Source organism: Lutra lutra, chromosome 8, assembly GCF_902655055.1.
Source record: "Lutra lutra chromosome 8, mLutLut1.2, whole genome shotgun sequence".
Classification (NCBI taxonomy): domain Eukaryota; kingdom Metazoa; phylum Chordata; class Mammalia; order Carnivora; family Mustelidae; genus Lutra; species Lutra lutra.
Window position 1 is genome coordinate 15,626,543 of NC_062285.1, and position 19,899 is coordinate 15,646,441.

At 38.3% G+C, this 19,899-nt stretch overlaps 1 protein-coding gene and 1 pseudogene across 1 annotated transcript in view; both read left to right on the plus strand.

The window, feature by feature from the left end:
* ARHGAP21 (Rho GTPase activating protein 21) overlaps positions 1–19,899 on the plus strand; it is a 136,989-nt gene that overhangs the window by 14,252 nt on the left and 102,838 nt on the right.
* On the plus strand, positions 5,445–5,544 carry LOC125108078 (uncharacterized; annotated as a pseudogene).

Below are 19,899 nucleotides of genomic sequence, written 5' to 3' on the forward strand. Positions count from 1 at the left end.
CTCCATTTCCCCTACTCTCTAGCCCCTCACAATGTACTCTCTTCTGTGAGTCTGTTTCAGATTCCACATATAAGTGAGATCATATAGTATTTATCTACTTTTCCATGACTCACTTATTTCACTTAGCATAATGTCCTCCAGGTTCGTTCATGTTGTCACAAAGGGCAGGATTTCCTTATTTTTAGGTTTGAATAATATTATCTTCGAGATCTTGATTTCAGTTCTTTTGGATAAGTACCCAGAAGTGGGATTGTGGGATCATATGGTAGTTCTATTTTTAATTTTTGGACGAGCCCTGGTATAATGACCATACCAATTTACATTCTCACTGGCGGTATGCCAGGTTCTCTCTTTTCCACATTTTCACTAACACTTACCATTTGCTTTTTTTTTCTTTTTTTGCAGTAATAGCTATTCTAACAGGATGAGGTAGTATCTTACTGTGGTTTTGGTTTGCATTTTCTTGATGATTAGTGAGGTTCAAAACCCTTTACGTACTTATTGGCTATTTGTATGTCTTTGTAGAAATGTGTGCTCAGGTCCTTTGCCCATTTTTAAATTGATACACTTGTTTATTTTGTTTTGTTTTTTTAGCTGCCTTCATTTCTGACTCTCAGTAGTTTTGGATACCTAAAGCACCAACGATGCCTCAGCAAAATGTGCAGTTGATTCAAAATTATACTAGTGGGCACACTCTAGACTTGGCGGGAGAGACTAGGTACACCTGAAGTCTTCCTTGGGGTGATATGAGCCAAACTAGAATCCCTAGTTGGAGATACTGACGGAACTTCATATCGTAATCATAGTTTATGGTTACTAAAAACTGCATCTGCTCTAGACTAGAGATGATGCAAATTCTCTTCAGTTTAGGTGAGGAATTTGGAAGAAGAATCATTTTTCCCTATTTAGTCCTTAGCTTCTGTCACCATTCTTGGCTGTCCTTTTATTTGATCATAATCTTGTATCAAACTCTTACTTTGAACTGGTTACTGGTTACTGAAACATTGTGTTTGGATCAAGCAGGATCTCTAGGAAAAAGGTAGGCAGAGATTTAAGGCTCTGAAATTTTCATATATATATTCAGGATGCATAAGGATACCAAAAACATAACTTAGAAAGTGAATACTACTTGATTTTGCCAAACTGTGGTGAAATGTTTAGCATATTCTTGACAGTATGTCTTTTCTAGTTGGCTTTGAATTGACAGCAGACCAGAGAGCGACTTTATGTCGGTCTCTGAAAAGGATTTCAAACTTTAGAAATCAGTTTGTGTGATAAAGAGGGAAAACCTAAAATACTGATATCAGGAATAAAAGAGGGGGCATCATTCAGAGCCTGCAGACATTAAAAAGATAAAAGGGGACTATTATGAACAACCTTATGTCTGTGACTTTGACAATTTAGATGAAATGAGCAGATTCTGTGTTGGGATTCTGTACCCATTCAGATTTGTTTGTGTACATGGGGGGAGTGCGTTCCCAAACCAAGCTGTTCTCCAGCACCAGCGGGGTATCCTACAATTCAACTCAATTCTGACTCTGGCTACCTGGAGACACCGTAGCATCAGATTCCACAGTTGAAGTAAGACTGCCTCTTCACCATTCAGCCAGCAATTGCAAATCCAGCTTTGTTGCCTGACCCACCAACTGTAGATGGCTGTAGATCGGAGGTTCCAACCACCTCCTCCTTGGGTTCAGTTAATTTGGTAGAGTGACTCACAGAACTCAGAGAAACATATTACTGACTAGATCACTTCTTTATCATTAAAGAATATAACTCAGGAAAAAAAAAAAAGAATATAACTCAGGAACAACCAGGTAGGAGAGATGCATGGGGCAGGGTATGGGGAAATGTGTAGAGCTTCCATGCCCTCTCCAGGCACTTCGCTCTCCCCAGATCATTTGGGTTCAGCAACCTGGAAGCTTGTGAACCCCATCCTTTTGGATTTTTATGGAGGCTCCATTACATGTGCATAATTGATTACATGATTAGCCATTGGCGAATGATTTGGACTCTAGCCCTTTTCTCCTCCCCTGAGGTCAGAAGGGTGGGATTGAAAATTCCAACTCTTTAATCACTGGTTTGGTTCTCTTGGCAACCAGCCCCCCTCCCATCCTTAGGTGCAATTCAAAAGTCACCTCATTAACACAACAAAAGACACCTTTGTTACTCTTACCACTTAGGAAATTCCAAGGGTTTTAGGAGCTCTGTGCCTGCAATGGGGATGAAGACCAAATATGTATTTCTTCCTGTAAATCACAGTATTACACCTTGAGAGATACAAATTACCAAAACTGCCACAGGAGAAATAAGAAAGTCTGATTAGGGCCATATACGTTAAGGAAATTGAATTTGTAATTAAAAACCGCCCCACAAAGAAGACTCCGGATCTGGATGGCTGCACTGGCATATTCTATAACGTGTTTGTGGAAGAAATCGTACCAGTTCCATACAAACTCAAAAAACGAGGTGGAGGGAGCACTTATCATCTCCTTTTTATGAGGCCAGTGTAAGCCTGGTAATTACTAGACAAGAACATTATAAGGAAAGGAATTTAGACCATTAACGCACAGGGTTGTAGATACAAAAATTCTTAACAAAATGTTAGCGAGTTAAATCCATCAATATATGAAAAGGATAATAATGTCATGATTAAGTTGGAGTTACCGCAAAAACAAAGGACTGTCATTTTAATATATTAATAATTAACATATTTAATAGTTTAACAAGCTACAATAAAGGAGAAAATTCATATACTCATCCTCTCAGGAGATGCAGAAAAAGCATTTGACGAAATATAAGACTCTTTCATCATAAAATCTCTCAGAAAACTGGAACTATAGATAAATTTATCCAATTTGATGAGGGAGTTCTGTGAAGAATATTGAATACTTTACTACTAAGGTCAGGAACAGGGTAGGATGTCTGTTTTCAGTACCTCTCTGTATTGAGTTTCTACTTAGTGCAATAAATCATGAAAAAGAAATAAAAGGAAGGAAGGAAAAAGGGAAGGAAGAAGCAAAACTCTTTATTTGCAGACAGTGTGATTGTGCACATAGAACATTGTAAGGGATCTACCAGAAATACTTCCTAGAACTAGTAGATTTTTCAGGGTCATAAGATACAAGGATACAAGGCTACTGTTCAAAAGTCAGTGTATTTCTATATATTAAACAACTGAGAAATGAAATAAAAACAATAGCCTTATTATTTTAATGTCCTGAAGACAACCTAAATAAATGGAGAGATATACTATGTTTATTGGATTGGAAGACTCAGTATTATTAAGATGTAACTTAGCCACAAATTGCTGTAAAAATCCAACTCAATTCCAGCAAGGTTTAGCAAATTTTTTATTAGAAATAGACAAGCTAATTCTAAAATTTATTTGGAAATATAAAGGACACAGAGTAACTGAAACAGTTTTGAAAAAAGATTAGTTTTATGTTATTTATATTACTATTTTATAAATACTTACTCAAAACTACAAAAATCAAGATGGCATAGAATTGGTTTAATGATAGATATGTATAACAGTGGAAGGCAGTGGAGAGTTGGGAGACCCATGTAAACATGATCATCTGAATGCAGTGGGATGATTTTTGAATGGTGTGCAAGCAAGAAGATATTCATATGGACAAAAATAAACTTTATCTTTACCTTACATCACACAGAAAAGTTAACCCCAATTAGATCACTGACATACATGTAAAAGCTAAGACAGTAAAACTTCTAGTCAAGAACAATATAATTATGACTTTGGGGGTAAACAAAGAGTTCTGGGACAGGACACAAAAAGCACTAACCAGAAAACACAAAACAATAAATTGGATTTCATCAAAATTAAAACTCGTGCTCTTTGAAAAACACCATTTAGAAAATGAAAAGTAAAGCCACAGATGGGGAGAAATATTTGTAAAGCATCTATCTGATTGAGGACCTGCTTCCAGACAACACAGCTTTTAAAATGGGCAAAAGTTGAACTACATAAAAGAAGATAAAGAAGATACATGAATTGTGTATCAGCGCATGAAAAAGATGTTCAGTAGCTATTAAATAGCTATTGAAAAAAATGCAAATTAAAACTACAATGAGCTACCACTGTACTTCCACTAGAATAGCTACAATTAAGAAGAGTAAAAATACAAAGCGTTATTGGGTCTGTGGGGCAACTGAACTCAAACATTGCTGAGAGGGATGTAAAGTGACATAGACACTTAGCACAATATTTTGGCAGTTTTCAGAAGTAAAGCACACATTTATCATGTGGCCCACTCCTAGGTATTTACTCAAGGGACTTAAAAACAATGTCCACAAAAAGACTTGTACATGAATGTTCATAACAGCTTTATTCATAATATTCCCAAATTTGAAACCGCCCCAAATCCATCAACACAAATTATGGTATATCCTTGTAATGGAATACTACTCAGAAATTTAAAAAGGACAAACTGTTGATATACTCAGCACCACGAATGAATCTCAAAATGCTATGAAAAAAAAAAAAAAAAAAGCCAGAGTTGGAAGAGTACGTGGTTCTACGTTACATAAAAATTTTGGAGCTGAGTAAACTAATCTACAGTGAGAGCAGATCAGTGGTTGCCTGGAGCTGGGAGGGCTTTGGTTGAAAGAAGCATTAAGGGAGTTGGGGAGATGAAAGTGTTCTTGATGGTATGGTGGCTGTGGTTCTGTGGATGTCTACAGTGGCCAGAATTCACTGAACTGTACATTTTAAAGCAGTGGACTTTCTTGTGTATACATGAAACTTCACTAAAATTTATTTGAAAGAACCGGTTTGACGACACCACATTTTGGTGAGGGTGTAGTGCGGCAACTGGACCTCCGATACATTCCTGATGGGAGTGGAAAATGGTACAATATTTTAAAAAACCTTTTGGCATTTTCTTAAAAAGTTCACCGTATACCTATTTTATGATCTAGCATTTTCATTCCTACGTAATTACCCCTAAGGGAAGTAAAACACATGTTCACACAAAAGACTTGCTCAGGAATGTTCATAACAGCCTTATTCATGATGGCTCCAAACCAGAAACAACTCAATGTCTATTAATAGGAAAACAGATTTTCATATATTCCTACTGTGGAATACTTTTTGGCAATACAAAGCAGAAGACTATGTGTACATGTAGTAATATGGGTGAATATCAGTATCAGTATAATAAGTAGCAAGATGGATGAATGTTGCCCCTTGGGGGTAAGGGAGGAGACTTCCAGAATGACTAGGAGGACACACAGGAAACTTCCTAGGGATAATGGAAATGATCTGTCTTTTGAAGTTGGGGTGAATTACTTAGATACAGGCATGTGTAACATATCCTGAACTGTATACTTAAGAGCTATGCTTTGTAAGTGTTAAATATTGTGTGTATTTATGCTTCAATTAAAATATATGGAAAATAACAATTACAGATACAAAACACTGCTGACTTGAGTAGCCCATATACTAAATTGGAACAACACAGAGAAGATTAGCATGGCCCCTGCTCAAAGATGACAGATATTTGTGAAGTGATCCATATTTTTTTAAAGTGCAAAACAAGGGGAAAAAAATACAATGAGAACTTAATAGACAAAACTAAAGGGGCGCCTGGGTGGCTCAGTGGGTTAAGCCTCTACCTTCGGCTCAGGTCAAGATCTCAGGGTCCTGGGATCGAGCCCCGCATTGGGCTCCCTGCTCAGTGGGGAGCTTGCTTCCTCCCCTCTCTCTCTCTCTCTCTGCCTACTTGTGGTCTCTGCCTGTCAAATAAATAAATAAAATCTTTTAAAAAAATAGACAAAACTAAAAATAATGGCTAAGACATTAAACACCTTGCTCACTACTAGAATATTAGTTCTGTCTTCTCTAACTCTCAAATCCTTCAACCATATATATATATATATATATATATATATATATATATTTAAATATTTTATTTATTTATTTGAGAGAGAGAGCACACGAGCAGGGGGCAGGGGCAGAGGGAAGGGGGGAAGCTGACTCTGGCTGAGCAGGGAGCCCATTCCGGGCTTGATCCCAGTATCCAGGAATCATGACCTGAGCCAAAGGCAGACACTTAACCAACTGAGCTACCCATGTGCCTCCTCCCACTCTATTTTTTAGAAAGAAGGAATTCAAAATACTTCTAGCTTCTGTGATTTCTAAGATCTAATTTCAAAGCTCTTTTTGAGAACAGTCAGGGAGAGAGTTGCTGTACCTTTCAGAAAGTTGACTTCTTAAAGCTCTAATATCATATCATGTTGGATCGTATCATTGGACTTCTCTTACCCTCCTAAGTAGTTTGGCAAAATTCTTAAGTTTTGTTTTTCAATAGAGAAAATTTTTGTTTTCCTTCATTGTAGGTAACACTGAAAACTGACAAATAATTGAATATGAAAAATAATTGAAAAATTACATTTCCTATAGATTTTAAGTTACAAAACGTTGATACGTCGTGGGTTTAATGAGACTGCAATACAAATATTAGGCAATTTAATTTTATCTAAACCTTTGATTTCTTTTGGAAGCCTGCCTAATAAGTAAACTTCTCTGAATACAGTTTGTTAAAAAAAAAAAGGTAGTTGATTCATTTGCTTAATTACTATAGTATTAGATTTTTATGTAGGTAAAAGCCCATGTTGTAACATTTCCCTTAGCTATGACAAATAATTATATTTTTATTGGTTCAGAAATTCTTGATTGACTTTTTTTTTATTGTGGTAAAATACACATAAGATAAAACTTACCATTTTAACCATTTTGAATGTACAATTAAGTGTATTAAGTACATTCACAGTGTTGTGTAATGATTATCACTGTCTGTTTCCAGAACATTTTCATCATTCCAAACAGAAACATTTTACTCAATGAGTTATAACTATAACTCCCCATCCCCATAACCCCTAGTAGGCTCTATTCTGCTTTTTTTTTTTTTTTTTTTTTAGATTTTATTTATTTATTTGAGAGAGAAACACAAACAGCAAGAGAGGGAAAGCAAGAAGGGGGAGTAGGAGAGGGAGAAGCAGGCCTCCTGCTGAGCTGGGAGCCCGATGCTGGGCTCCCTCCCAGAGCCCTGGGATCATGACCTGAGCTGAAGGCAGACGCTTAATGACTGAGCCACCCAGGCACCCCTTAGTCTACTTTTAATATGCATTTGCCTGTACTAGATAACTGGTATAAGTGGAATCATACAATAATTGCCCTGTTGTGCCTGGCCTATTTCACTTAGCTTGACGTTTTCAAGGTTCACCTATTACAGAATGTATCAGAACTCCATTCCTTTTTATGGCTGAGTAATGTTCTTTTGTATGTACATACTATAGTTTCTTATCCACTCATCTGTTGATGTATACTTGGGTTGTTTTTGCCTTGACTAAAGTGAATAGTGCTGCTATAAATATTCTATCTAAGTTTCTGTTTGAGTTCCCGTTTTTAATCCTTTCGATTATATGCTCAGACATGGAATTGCTGGGTCATATGGTAATTCTATGTTTAATATTTTGGGGAACTGCCCAACTGTTTTCCACAGAGGCTTACTATTTTCTATGCCTATTAGTAGTGTATGAGCACTTCAGTTTCTCTACATCCTCACCAGTATTTCTTATTTTCCATTTAAAAATCACTTTAAAAATTATAGCCAGCTGGTGTATGAGTGAAGTATTACCTCGTTGTGGTTTTTGGTTTGCATTTCCATAATGACTGATGATGAACATCTTTTCATGTGCTTGTTGGCCATTTCTCTTGTTCACAAAATGTCTATTCTAGGCCTTTGCTAATCTTTAAATTGGGTATTTTTTTGTTGTTAACTTGTAGGCGTTCTTTATATATTCTGGATATCAGCCCTTTATCAGATACATGATTTACAAGTATTTTCTCCCCTTTTGCATGTTTTCTTTGCACTTTCTTGATAATGTCCTTTACTGCATAAAACGTAATTTTTATGATCCCAGTTTTTCTTTCTCTTTTGCTGCCTGTGCTTTTGACATCAGAAGTAAGAAATGGTTGCCAAATCCAAGGTTATGAAGATTTTTCCACAGTGTAATGAAGAGTTTTATAGTCTTAGTTCTTAAATGTAGATCTTTGATTCATTTGGGGCCAGCTCTTCTATATAGTATATGGTAATGTCTGACTTCATTCTTGTGGGTATCCGGTGTTCTCAGCACCATTTGTTTGAAAAACTATCCCTTCCCCATTGATTGGTCCTGGCATTTGAAAATCAATTGACCACATATGTGAGAATTTATTTCTGGGCTCCCTCATCTATTCCGTTGGTCCACAGGTCTGAACTATACCACAGTGTGCCAGCAGCACACTATTTTGATTACTGTAGTTTTATAGTAAGTTTTGAAAGTGAGGAGTATGAGTCTTCAACTTTCTTATTGTTGTTTTGTTGTTGTTGTTCTTTTTTTTTCTTAACATTACTCAGTGCTCATGAAAAGTGTACTTTTCAATCCTCATCATTTAAAAAAAATAATTAATTAATTAATTAATTTAAGAGAGAGAGTGAGCATAGATGGGGGGAAGAGCAGAGGGAGAGAGAATCCAAAGCAGATTGCACTGAGCATTGGTCTTGCCAAGGGGCTTGATTCCATGACCACAAGGTCATGACCTGAGCTGAAACCAAGAGTCAGACGCTTAACCGACTGAGCCACCCAGGTATCCATAGTTTTGCTTTTATTTCTCTTGAGACTTTTCTAGAAAAACTTTGTTATGGCCAATGTCAGAGAAATTACTACCTGTGCTCCCTTCTAGGATTTTTATGGTTTCAGGTCTCACATTTAGGTCTTTAATTCATTTGGAGTTTATTTCTGTGTGTGGTGTAAGAAAGTGGTTCAGTTTCACTCTTTCATGGGTAGCTGTCCAGTTTTCCCAGCACCATTTGTTGAAGAGACTTTTTCCCATTGCATGTTTTTTATGGTGGTGGTTTTGCTTTTTCTCCGGATAATACTAACAGGCAAGGTCAGGAAAAAGTGAATTTGTTTCTATGAGATTAACTGTGAATATTTCTAGAAGACTTTGTTTGCCAGAGGGTCTCAAACCTCTAGTAGGAAAAGAGGCTAATTGGATTTTTTGGTTTTAGAGCAAAAATATAGACCATCAGAATAGATTCCTAATAGCTGGAAATAAAAGAGTAATTATGTCTATGCAGAGGTGATATGATTGTTAAAGAGCCAAATAGTTTATACTTGCTTTTACCTAAAAATATGTAAATCAGAGAAAAATTAATTTGTAGCACTTTGATTTCTAGCATGCAATATTTATTTGTCTCCAGTTTTGAGTGTCACGGTCTTTTAATATTCTTTATTCCTGTTGCACTTTAGGTATTTATACTGTTGACTTTTACTAGCCTGTTATTTAATCTTAATATACTTTTGGTAAATGCTAGGCTATAATGTCTGTTTCCTGGAAACATACAGTGAGATAAGCCAATTTTAGATAACTTTTTAGGGTCTTAAGAGAGAACACTGAACCCTTATTAAGTACCTTAAAATTCCTATGTACCTCATTTAATCCTGACAGCCACTCTATATCATATAGGAAAAAGAAATGTTTTCCCAAAGAAAAAGTTCACTTAAAGCTAAATGACTGTGGCAGGATTTAGAGTACATACACTTCTTCCACATAATGTCTAACTGTCTACCCTGGAAAATTGACTCAAAGCAGATGGCAGATCCATTGTCCCTTAAATATTTGTGACGTCTGAAGTGTTTTCATGTCTGTTCATGTCCATTTTGCCTGAAATGCCTTTCTCATGTCTCGTCATTCATGTAAATCCCACACTTCCTTCAAAATTTGGCTCAGTTTTACCTGCTTGTAAAGCTTTCTCTGACCTTAGCGACCCGATGTGAAAAAGATGTTCCCAGTGCATGATCGATGGTCTTGCTTTCTGTGATCTTCCCTGTTCTTTTTTCCCTTTAGATTCCTGTTGTCCCATTATCCTTATTTCCAGTGCTGTTTGTGCCGATCTATATTCTATTATTCAAAATTCTTGAGTTTTTCAGAATTCAGAAGTCTTCAGATTTTAGAAATGTAAGATAATGCCAGTTCTGGGACATCACCTAGCTCTCAGTAATTTCTGCTGAAAATGTATGAATATTTATCCTCTGGGGAATAAATAAAAGCTTAGAGCTTTGTGTCAGCTCAGGGCAGGACAGGTTTTGCCATGAATGAGTTACCAAAAAAGTGTTTTGATTTTCAGGAATGTTTGAATTTCAGAAATGTCAATATGGGATTATAGATGGGTATTAACTAATTTTTTAGGAGTATAAACTCTATGTTGGGAAAGGAGTTCCACCTCCTTTCAGAGGCGGCCTGTGTGTGTATATATACGTATTTATGTACTTATCTCCCTATCCCTCTGGTATCTGAGCTGGTAGATGCAAACGTATGGCAGAGGTTTCAAATCTTAGAGCAGCTCCAGTTGTCCCATTTTTGACCAGTGGTAGCCTCTTCAGGTTTTCAAAGGAGTCCTTTAAACATGAACCTGATTGTCTTTTGTCCTTACTGTCGAATGGCTTGTTCTAGTTCATCTTTTTTGTGTACATTTCCTGCCCAGGACCTAGACTCAGCCGTTTCTCTTGTAGTGGCGAATGGTTAGTTCGAGATCACGTGTGGATGTTAGGGATGTTCCTTGCTCCTGGGTTGCTGTTGTTTATGGTCCTTTTTATATGAACTTTTGGATTTTGAAATAACTTTAGACCCACAAAAAAGTTGCAATATAAAATAGAGCTGCCTTATATTCTTCACCCAAATTTCTTTAACGTACATCTTAAGTAACCATAGGATGGTTATCAAAACCAGGAAATTAGGACTGCTACAATATTATTATTATACACTGTGTTTAGGAATGATGTATGAAAAGCTTGATTACAGGAATGATTTATAAAAGCTTGATTATAGTTGGGCCTTGAGCCTTTGGGTCTTATTTATTTATTTATTTATTTCTGTTATGTGCATCTGGGCAGTGGTTCTTAACTAGTAAGGTCTATCACTCACCTGGGAGCTTTTGAACACCAGATGCCTGAAACCTTTCCTTCCCCTCTCCCAGAATTTTTCAGAATCTCAACGTGGGGATAGAATAGATGGTGTCAGTGTAGGTATTTGGGGATTTTGCTAGAATCCTGTCTGCTCCAACAGCTTAACAGGATCATTGAGGAAGGACGCAAATTGCGTTTTCGCTCACAATGGATAATAATGATGACCCTTTGGTTCCCAGGATAAAAGTTAATCTATCTTAAAATGATCCCCATGTGATGTTTCTAGGTCCAGAGATTCCTAATATGCTTAGAGTTGTCCTTCCACACTGACTGACTCATTCAAAAAATACTTATTAAGTACCTGCTAAGTGCCAGACATGAAGATATACCAGTGAGAAAGTACAGAAATGGTCTGGTCTCTGCTTTCATGGATATACATGAATAATGAGAAAGTCAAAGAATTGAACACATAATTTTAGTGCAGTTCATGCAATGAATATTGTTGTAGGAGAAGAGCAGGGAGCTATGAACAGAGCAGATAGACTTCACCTAGTGCAGGGATCAGGGCAAGTCTTCCTGGGAAGATTGTGTTGAGCTAAATCAAGTTAGCTAGGTAAAAAGAAGAATCTTCTGGCAGAGGGAGCAACCTTACTATCCGGTTATGCCGAGTGAAGGCAGCTAGGGAGAATTTCCAGTGTCTTACTGGAGAAAAACTTATCAGACCAAGGAAGGAAAAAATATAGGCATGAGCCCCAGCCTTTATTGAATCTTTTCAAGGCATTCAGGTTTTCACAGAAACACCATCTCTCATTTTTCCTCCTATGTCATCGGTCTGTAGATCATCTAAGCTACATAATAACAGTAACACAAATAAAACCGACATAAAAGACTTTTGCAAAAATAAGCTGGTATGTCAAGTGTGGGTCTCATTTGGTGGGAGCAGAAATAAGTGGCTAGAGACTGTCTTCCTAAACATAGAAGAGTTGAGCTTGCCATGGGCTTAGCCAGTGTTCCTGCAACAGGAATTGAGAATTTTGGTTTGTCTGGCAAGTCACTGAGGCAGAGGTCAGTTAAGCCAATGTCTACTGTAATTATAGTTTGGGGAATAGATGAGCTCATTGAGAGAGATGAGAGGAGAGGGCCAAGGTCAGAACCTTAGGGACTACCAGCAATTAAGGGAAAGCTAGAGGAAGGAGAACCAGCTAAATGTTTCAAAGAACTAGTTAAAAACAAGCGTTCGAGGAGCCTTTGAATCTCATCCTCATGCTTAGACTCTGCACAGTCCTGCAAATTTTTGTTTAGCCCGGCTTTTCCCAAACTTATTTTGCATTGAAAAACTTCTTTTTCACTCAACTCTTTCATATTCTGCATCGTATAGAACAAGTTGGAACATTATTTGGGCAACACGGCCGCAGGCAGAAAGGGGCAAGGAAGGTATTTAGGCGGGGTAGCCACAGGATTAGTCTGTAGTTTCAGAGGTTCTTTTGGTAGTCCTCTGGAGGTGAGATTCCAGAAAGGAGTGAGGAAGGGTGTTTGGGAGACCAGCTAGAGGCCCTTGGGGTAGTCCAGAAGATAGTTGATGAAGGTCTGAATTTAGACAGTGACAGTGGGACTGGCAAAGCCACAGGCTCACTCCACATTTTCATTGAGAAGACAGGATTTGGTGACCGATGTGAGACGTAAGGACGAGGGAGTCTAAGCTGACTGGTTTCTGTTTTGGTGACTAAGGGGCTGAGTTGTGCTGCCGCTCTGCAGAGGAGGGACCGCTGAGCTGGTGCGGGTCCTCAGGGGGAAGGTGAGTTCAGCGGGGTGTAAGGGATCTTTCCAAGAGTTTAGACGTGCAGATTTGGAGTTTGGGAGAAAGGGTGGGGCCAAAGAAAGGTTTGGAAATAATTCATAATTATAAAATCATGGGTCTGGAGGATGACATCATCTTGGGACCACATAAGAAACGAGAGGTAGAATTCTGATGTGGACAGGAAGGGAAGCCCATCTTAAGAATATTAATAATCGTTACTTACCAGGTGTTCATTAGACACTGCTTTTTTTTTTTCTTTTTTAAAAGATTTTATTTATTTATCTGAGAGAGAGAGAACACAAGTCGGGGAGAGGGGCAGAGGGCCAAGCGGACTCCCCACTGAGTGGGGAGTTCCATGCAGGGCTTGATCCGAGGACCCTAAGATCATGACCTGAGCCAAAGGCAGATGCTTAACCCACTGAGCCACCCAGGTGCCCCTGTTAGACACTGTTTTTTTTTTGTTGTTGTTGTTTTTGTTTTTGTTTTTTAAGATTTTATTTATTTATTTGGCAGACAGAGATCACAAATAGGCAGAGAGGTAGGCAGAGAGAGAAGGGGAAGCAGACTCCCCACTGAGCAGAGAGCCTGATGCGGGGCTCGATCCCAGGACCCTGGGATCACGACCCGAGCCGAAGGCAGAGGCTTTAACCCACTGAGCTACCCGGGCGCCCCTAGACACTGTTTTAAGCATGTTACAGATGTTATTTTATTTCATACTAAAACCCCCATGAGGATAGGTGTTATCTCCATTTTACAAATGAATGAGTTGCAAGAGAGTGGTAGATGATACCCAAGACAAGGGACTTTATGAAGTTGTTAGCCGTGAGATGCACTGAGAGATGAAGAAAGGATTCAGGGCTACCCTTCGGATTGAACTCAGTCTGAGGGGCATGGTTGCTGCCCTGGCTTTGCATCGGGAGCTGGTTTTTCGTGGGATGTGGCCAACACTGATTTATTGTACCACCTTCCCAAGTTGTGTCTTCATGGACCATATATGCTAGCCTCTGGTTTCCAGAAAGGAGGAGAGAGCCATCATCTTTTTAAAACTCAGATGATAGTAAATATAGAATAAGGCTTTTGTGGAAAGTCTTCCCTTCGTGATCGCATAATTTAAATGTACCAGCATTTGGGAGGATGATGTAGTTCTACCAGTGAGTTATTGCTGCTTAGACAGGAAAGGGAGGGGAAGCTCGGATTTGCGGCTCCCATCACTGCAGAGCTCTGGTAACCGCGCTACGGTGCTGACGGGAGCTGAGTCAGAGAAGACATGCAGAGTGTGCTCTAGGCAGCCATGGCCCAGTTCAGGATTTTCGACTGTATGATCAACCACAATTGGAGTTTATTGTGCAATCTGTACTGTGCTTGGAGCGGTCAGGTTTGTTTGATAAATATATATATAAACATATGTGTATTTTGGGTAAATTTTTAATTAAAAACTGCCATAATGTATAACCAAAAAAAAGAAAGAAATCAGTGAAAATGCCAGATATAAAATCAGTGTCTTCCTGTAACTGAAAAGGTAATATTTTAGACTGTTCCTTTTTGTTGAAATACTAACTTAACATGGCGTATCTCGACTCTGATCATCTGAATGTCTTTAAAAGAATTAAATTAACTCTTTAGTTGCACAGATGAGACTTTTGTTGGTAGAGCTTTAAGTGGGGGTGGGGGAGGGGAAGTTAGAATGAATTACTTAAAAAATAAAACTAGGAAGAATTAAAGCAATAAAATTGTAAGACAGAGTAAATGTTCTGTATTTTTAGAGATGTTTCATATTGTGTTTATAGGAAAGCAGGAAGGATTTTAGAAGGAGCTGCTTTCTTGGCTAGCTTTTCAATCTGAATGAAATACGGTTCTCTATTTCTTTCACTATGGGATTAAACAGAAGTTCTTTCTTGAACTTATTCTGTTCCTGGACAGGCTTTTAGGAAATAGTTCTTTTGCAATAGAGAAACTTTGCTGGGTATATTTTTTATGATAGTTGTCAGATGCTTTTGACTTTTCCTTCCTAAGAAGCAAAAACTCTTATTTCTCCCTTCAGTCTTCGGTGAACATTGTTATTATCAGGGGCAGACTGCTTTTGTAAGTCATAAATCACATTGTATATATTCAGCATAATAGCTTCTCTCACAAAATAGATACCCAGTGGTAGCTTTGTTCGAGTTATCAGTGAATCTTTAAAAACTATGAATTAATTACCTTGCAGGTTATTAATCACTTTGTGGGTATTCGTTTTCCTTATTTAAAAATGTTCTTTTGTATTGTTTGAAATTTAAAAGAAAAACTAAAATATTGAAAGAGTGAATGATAGATGAAATGTAACATGCCCCCCCCCAAAGAACACGCAGCACCATTTCTCAGTTTTCCCATACCCACAGCATGAACAGAAGTTTATGAGACATTGATTTAGTTCCAAGTGGGACGTTTGGGTCTCTAGTGCTTTACTTTATGTCGTATTATGTCTCTTCTGGAATGGTGAGAGGATATTTTCATAGTTCAGGTTGTGTACAATAGACTGCATATCAGAAATTAGAGATGGAGAAGGTCATTTAGTCTGTATTTCTTCCAGCATAAGATTGATTTGTCAGTGCACTTTCTAGTTCTCTCCTAATGGATTTACATTACCGTAAAAATATGGATTTTGAATGGCTACTTAGAGAATAAAAGAAGATAGATACTGCAATTATCTTTGCATGTAAAATTCATAATATCAGGAACCTACCAAAGCTGAAACTTAAAAAAAAAAAAAAATGAGTACTTAGTAACTGGCTCACAGTTATTACTAAACTTACTAGAAAATTTTCTCATTTGAGGTCTAGGACCTTGTCAAGACTTTGTTCTGGCTAATCCCAAGGGAATATTTGAGTTGACGAAATCTAAGGCTGAGTTGATCCAGTGAGCTTGCAGTAGAAAGTGTTCTTGGACCTGCGTTGGCTTGGGATTTTGCAGGATTGCTGTTGCTGCTTTCCCTGTGGTTTGCATTCAACAATAGGCTGTTTAGTTGTTGGCATCATTCAGAAGAAGAGTTTGCAGAATTTAGCAGAAAATAAAAATGGCATGTGATCACGTCTCCAGGGGCCTTTATGCCACCACGTAAAATATTTGGTGGAAGACACAAACTTGGTGCTTTAAGGGTGAGGTGGCAGGTTCCATAAAAGTAAAGAGAGTTGAAAAGAATCGGGTATAAGACAACAGGGGCTGGTGGAGACTGTGGCAAACTGGAGAATCAGCATCTGAAGATCGATGCCCTGTTGGACCTCCTGTTCTCAAATCATTTAGTTATCAAGAGGAGCTTAAAATTAGCCTTCTTATGTGAATTCAGCCTAATTTTTAAGTGTTGGTGACTCATTTAAGTTTTTTAAAATACCGAGATCTAAGCAAAATACATCTGTGGCCAAATGTGGTGTGAGGCTTTCAGGTGTGTAACTTCTGGTTTCTAGAAAACTTTAGGGCAGCAGTAGATTTTATTTGAGTTCTACTGTTGAAGCTAAGCAGTGCCCAGGATGCTGCTGGAAGGTTTATGAGAGAGGTAGGGAATTGTGGGAGAGAAGTAAGGAAGGAGTAAAGGACAAGGCGGGATGAAGAGCAAAGGAGGCAGACCCAAGGGGGGCGCCACAGTTGGCACAGTTCTCAGTTGGCCGTTCTTGGGCATACCACTCAGGAATTCTAATGGAGGGTCTATTATTTATTAACTACTTCTACACTGCTCTGGGGAGGCAGTATAGTGCTATGCGGAAGGTTACAGACTTCCTCGCCCAAGAGCTGGATTCAGGGCTGGGTGCTGTCCTTGGCTCTCTGATGGCCCCCGTTACTCACTCACCTCTTCTCTCTCATCTCTTGAGTAGCGTCTTCGTGGACTGCTGTGAGGATTAAATCCAGTAACCTGGATCCCACATTTAACACAGTGCCTGGCACCATGGTGCTTCATAATGTTTACTGTTCTTATTAATATATTCTAGGCTGAAGCATATGTATAGGGGTGATATCATATGAGATCCATATTGGAAATAAAAAGATGGGAGTGAAGAAGTCCCATTAATTTAATTTTTAAAATTTAAGCAAAATGCACAGTCACTTATAAAAATTGGAAAATATAAATCGATTAATATTTTGATATGTTTACTGCAGTTTTTTTTCCTGCCTGCATAATGCTGTCTTCTTCTGTGTGTGTGTGTAGTTAACAAGTTGTAATCATAGTATGCACATCTTGTGACATCATTTTTTTTTAATTTTATTTTTTATAAACATATATTTTCCCCAGGGGTACAGGTCTGTGAATCGCCAGGTTTACACACTTCACAGCACTCACCATAGCACATACCCTCCCCAATGTCCATAACCCCACCCCCCTTCTCCCAACCCCCCTCCCCCCATCAACCCTCAGTTTGTTTTGTGAGGTTAAGAGTCACTTATGGTTTGTCTCCCTCCCAATCCCATCTTGTTTCATTTACTCTTCTCCTACCCCCTTAACCCCCCATGTTGCATCTCCTCTCCCTCATATCAGGGAGATCATATGATAGTTGTCTTTCTCCGATTGACTTATTTCGCTAAGCATGATACCCTCTAGTTCCATCCACGTCGTCGCAAATGGCAAGATTTCATTTCTTTTGATGGCTGCATAGTATTCCATTGTGTATATATACCACATCTTCTTTATCCATTCGTCTGTTGATGGACATCTAGGTTCTTAACATAGTTTGGCTATTGTAGACATTGCTGCTATAAACATTCGGGTGCACGTGCCCCTTTGGATCACTACATTTGTATCTTTAGGGTAAATACCCAGTAGTGCAATTGCTGGGTCATAGGGTAGTTCTAATTTTGAGGAACCTCCATGCTGTTTTCCAGAGTGGTTGCACCAGCTTGCATTCCCACCAACAGTGTAGGAGGGTTCCCCTTTCTCCGCATCCTCACCAGCATCTGTTGTGACATCATTTTTAATGGCTGCACAATATTCTAGCTAGAGAATATATATATATATATATCTACTATAATCATTATAATATCTTTAATGTTTATTATCTATGTATAGTACATTATCATTATAATGTATTTAGTATTTTATATATTACACTATCAATATATTTAGTTATTTAACTGTTGCTGAACATTTACATTGCTTCCAGTTTTTTGTGATTATAAATAAAATATGGTGAATACCTTGTGATTAAAACTGTTTTCCTGTTTAGGATTATGTGCATAGGATACCGTTTCAGAAGTGAAATTACTGGGTCAGAGTAATATTTATGTATTTGTTTGTGAGTGATAATACTTTTAAAGGATAACTTTTATGAAATACATTTCCATATTAAGAAAATCTTGGAGTGTTGTTAGACTTTGGAGAAATGAGCAAATTTTAAATTTTTGTAGGCTATCATACCATCAATTCGCACAACACCATTAGGAAGGGTGGACCCTATGTTTCTTTCTTGGTGTATGAAATTTCAAATGTTCTAATCAATATTTAGAACTAGGGGCTGAATGTTGGGTGATAGTGGAGCTGAGTCATACAAGAAGTTGGGCATTAAGGCTTCACGTGTATGACGTATCCAATAACCCAGTTCTTGGTTTTCCCTCAAACCCGGTGACAGTGCTATTGCATGGCCACATATCTAGGGAACTCCGAGGGAATGCTGGGAAGCGCTAAGCATGGAAGACCCTGGCATTATCATTCTTTGTATATATTTGTGTAGAGCCTACAGTCTGTTTTTAGCTCAGCAACCAGTCTAATCCTGCTAAACACTGGAATGTGTTACTCCATTTACAGCACGCCACCCACCCCCACCCCCACTGCCCCCCCCCCACCCCCCCGCAAGACAGCCTGACTCAGGTCAGTTAATATAAAAGCCAAGGGCCCTGTGTGATCTGTTCCCCTCCGTGATCTCCACGACCTCGTTTCCATGGACATTTCCCCACCCCATCTTCTCTAACCACACCGGACCCCTGGCTCTCTCCGCCCCAGGGACTTTGCTTACTGTTCCCTCTTCCTGAAATGCTTCCTTCCCAGACCTCTGCATGGTGCGCCTTTTCATTTCATTGAGGTTTTTACTCCCATGTCCCCTTCTCAATGAAGTCTTCTTCTCAAATTCATTGTAAAATGTTACAAAGGGAAAAATAACCATACTGTTAAAGAAGATACATGTTTTTCCTTTGAAAGAAGATTGTAAACATGATTGGAAACTTGAATTATTTATTAGAAATAACCATTCTGTGTCAGTTGATTTCAGGGAAGAAGAGCCAGAGGAATCTTGGATTAAATAAATTCTCTGAGTTGGAAACCAGGAGATTACCATACTGGTGACCCAGGTGTACATTTTTCATTTTCTCTTTGGGGAAACCAAATGGAAGCTGGAAAGAGAGGCTGCAGAGAACTTTTTCTTTTTTTTTTTTTTTTTAATTGCTTCCTCCTTGAAGCTCCTTCCTCTTCTCCAGCTCCTCTCTTTGCTCCTTTATTATTAAGAAGCAGTTGGTAGACTCGGCTCACTTTGATCCTTCCAGCTGTTAGAACACACTGCTGCTTCTAACACCAGTTGGAGGAGGCTTTGAATTGATAAGCTAGGAAATTGGGAATAGGTCTTTTGACACTTACAGTACCTTAAATTCTTGCTACTCTTAAGTGTGACCCACAGACCAGTAGTATCTGTTGTATCTATATGGCCCCGAAGTTTGCAGGAAATGCAGATTTTCAGGTCCCACCCCAGACCAATAAAATCAGAATTTGCATTTTAACAAGTTCCTCTGGTTCTGTATACATTAAATTCTCCTATACATTATAGGAGATATTAAAGCTCTGTCTTAAATGATGGCAAGAGTTAAATGTGGTTTGGTTTTGGTTTTTTTTAGATATGTTTAACTGTTTTTCTTTAAATATTACTTTACGTTTTTTCTTCCTTTCAAAATTAAGGGAACTGTAAAGTATTATGGTGTTATCACTTACTAGATTATTTCGATAATTGTACTTACAAAAATTCTAAATGGTAATTCTTCCTCCTCCTTTTTTTTTTTTTTTTTTTTTAACCTGGGAGCCTGAAAATGAGGACTCCTGGTGAAGGACCCTGAGGATTTCAGCTTTGCTAGGCAGAATAGTGTAAATTAACTTTTTTCTTGGCGCGACCTCCAGGACTGCC